Source organism: Gossypium arboreum, chromosome 2 (genome assembly GCF_025698485.1).
Source record: "Gossypium arboreum isolate Shixiya-1 chromosome 2, ASM2569848v2, whole genome shotgun sequence".
NCBI classification, from domain to species: domain Eukaryota; kingdom Viridiplantae; phylum Streptophyta; class Magnoliopsida; order Malvales; family Malvaceae; genus Gossypium; species Gossypium arboreum.
Window position 1 is genome coordinate 65,784,433 of NC_069071.1, and position 3,181 is coordinate 65,787,613.

Here is a 3,181-nt window from a genome sequence, read left to right on the forward strand (position 1 = left end):
CCTAATAAGGGGATCCATAGATCGAGTTAATGCAACCCTAGAGTGTTAATTAGAGAAAAGTCTCAGTTATTCAATCCAGGGATTAGACATTATTAGTCTTGAATAGGGATAATAACATAACTTAGGGATCTCTATGGAACAAGTTGAATGAATAAATCGTCTGATTCGGAGCCAGAATAACAAGTAAAGTCTAGGTGGATTTTTCCTTAGGTATTGTCTTAAGTCAACGATTTTTCCTTAAAGCAATTCCCCAATTCTTTTCTCTGTGCATTCTTAGTTTAGATAATTAGTTAATTAAAACAAAAACCTCTTTATTCTTAGGCTAGATAATAAAAAGATAGTTATTCTAGTACTTTTAGTTCCTTTGGTTCGACAATCTGGTCTTGCTAAAACTATACTAATGTTCGATAGGTACACTTGCCTACATCGCGATAATAGTTAGCTTCAAGAACGATTAATTATAAATATTTAAAACCTATCACAAAATCACGTGATCAAGTTTTTTGCGCCGTTGCTGGGGAGCTAAAATATTAAGAACGCTCAATTTTTATTACTTTAGCCATTTATTTTTCTTCAATTTAATTTTATTATTATTTATTAACCTACTATTTCTTTCTCTTGGTAGGTTTTTATAGTTTATGACTAGAAGAAACCCGTCGAGACCATTACTTTTTGACGAAGAAACCGATCGTACAGTTTGCAGAAATCAAAGAGAAATAAGGCGAAGATTACGATACACAGAGAAAGAGCAAGAAGACAATACTCAACCCCCAATCGAAGAGATGGCTGAAAAGTAAGGCAATCAGCTACCTTCTGCAATTGCGGCTAATCAAAATCCTGCTCCATGCAGTATGTATGATTATGCTAAACCTTCTTTAAAAGGAACTGAATCTAGCATAGTTAGACCTACTGTAGCTGCAAATACTTTTGAATTAAAACCTAACACTATTCAAATGATACATCAATTTGTTCAGTTTGATGGTTTGCAGGATGGAGTTCCCAACGCTCACTTAGCAAACTTTCTGGAATTTTGTGATACATTTAAAATCAATGGTGTCTCTGATGATGCCATTCATCTTCGGTTATTTCCTTTTTCATTGAGGAACAAAGCTAAATAGTGGTTAAACTCGTTACCACAAGGGTCAATTACTACTTGGGAACAAATGACCGAAAAATTTCTATTAAAATAATTTCTGCCGGCAAAAACTGCTAAATTACGTAATGATATCTCTTCTTTTGTGCAGATGGATTTAGAAACCCTCTACGATGCATGGGAGAGATACAAGGACTTATTGAGAAGGTGCCCTCACCATGGGTTACCGCTTTGGCTCCAAGTACAAACATTCCATAACGGCCTGAATCCTTCAACTCGACAAATAGTTGACGCAACTGCAGGTGGAACCATCAACAATAAAACACCAGAAGATACCTATGAGTTTATAGAGGAGATGTCATTGAATAACTATCAGTGGCAAGTCATGAGGACAAAGCCAACCAAAATAGCTGGTGTTTATAACATCGATTCAGTCACCATGCTCTATAATCAGGTAGAACTCTTAAATAAAAAGATTGATGATTTTCTTAGTTCTTCATAGGTTCACCCAGTAATGCAGTGCGAAGCAAGCGGAGGTGGAACAAGCCATTCGGAATACCAACCTTATGGCCACAACATGGATAACGAGCAATTAAACTACATGGGTAATAATCTTTGACCTCAGAACAATCCATATAGTAACACTTACAATGCAGGTTGTAAGAACCACCCCAATTTCTCGTGGGGCGGTCAAGGAAATAAAAAACCACAACATCCTTCGGGCTACTAACAACCACCCCACTAGCAGGAAAAGAAGTCGAACCTTGAAGAGATGCTCTCCAAGTTTATTCGGTGTCAGAAACTTGTTTTCAAAACATTGAGATAGCACTTAAAAATAAAAAAGCGTCGATCAAGGGCCCGAAACTCAGATAGGCCAACTTTCCAAACTAATCTCCGAACGACCACAAGGTAGCTTGCCAAGTAACACTGAACCCAACCCAAGGGAACAGCTCAACGCAATTAATATCCAAGATGATGAAGGAGTCTTTGAGCCTGAATCAGAACTGAGGCAAGAAACTATGGTAAGCAAAGGTCAAGGTAAGGTAGAATATAATAAAAACAAACCAGTGCCTGTCAAATATAAACCTCATGTGCCATACCCCGACGTGACACGGAAAGACCGCTAGATGAACAATTTGGTAAATTCTTTAAACTCTTGAAAAGATTACATATTAACTTATCGTTTGTTGAAGCTCTATCGCATATGCCAAATGCAATGAAATTTTTAAAGGAGCTTTTAGCAAATAAGCAGAAGTTGGATAAGGCATCGCAGGTGGAACTAAACGCAGTTTGCTCGGCTATTCTCCAAAATAAACTACCCAAAAAACTAAAAGATCTAGGGAGTTTTACGATTCCTTGCTTAATTGGTCGTTTAGAAGTTAATTATGCATTAGCTGATCTAGGGGCTAGTATCAACGTCATGCCCTACAAAATGTTTAAGCAACTAGGTCTCGAGAAACCCAAACAAACTAGGATGAGCATTCAATTAGCAGATAAAACTATAAGATTCCCTACGGGTATTATTGAATATGTGCTAGTTAAAATTGATAAATTTATATTTCCCATTGACTTTATTGTTCTAGGCATAGAAGAGGATAGTAACACTCCCTTAATACTAGGAAGGCCCTTTTTAGCAACTGCTAAAACAATTATTGATGTTGGCACAGGTGAACTCACACTCCGTGTGGGAGACGAAACAATCACCCTTCAAGCTCGCAATACTGGCAACACATCGGGAATTGAAGGTGATCGTTTAACTCACTCTCCTAGAACTGACAATATGTTACAACCTACTTTACATGAAATGAGTCTGAAGGAAGCACATGAGTCATTTTCAAGCAATAATATAGGACCTGTTCATGAAGATCTAAGATTACAAATCGAGGAACTCGATGAATGGCGGACGCACAAACCAAGAACACCCGAAAAATAGAAACTACGACAAAACGAGCCCGATTCTCTCCAAATCAACTTAAGGTTGGTGATAAGGTCTTATTAGATGCCGCAGATCCCCACATTGTCACTACCACACTAAATGAGGAAATCCCTCCTACGGTACTCAATATTTTTCCATTCGTTATGGTGGAG

The 3,181-nt window shown here is 37.6% G+C and overlaps 1 non-coding gene across 1 annotated transcript; it reads right to left on the bottom strand.

The window, feature by feature from the left end:
- Positions 1-1,211: 1,211 nt before the first annotated feature.
- LOC128289591 (small nucleolar RNA R71) lies at positions 1,212-1,318 on the bottom strand. The gene has a single exon (XR_008279236.1). It is a non-coding gene; the product is annotated as a small nucleolar RNA R71 (small nucleolar RNA).
- Between the last annotated feature and the right edge of the window lie 1,863 nt (positions 1,319-3,181).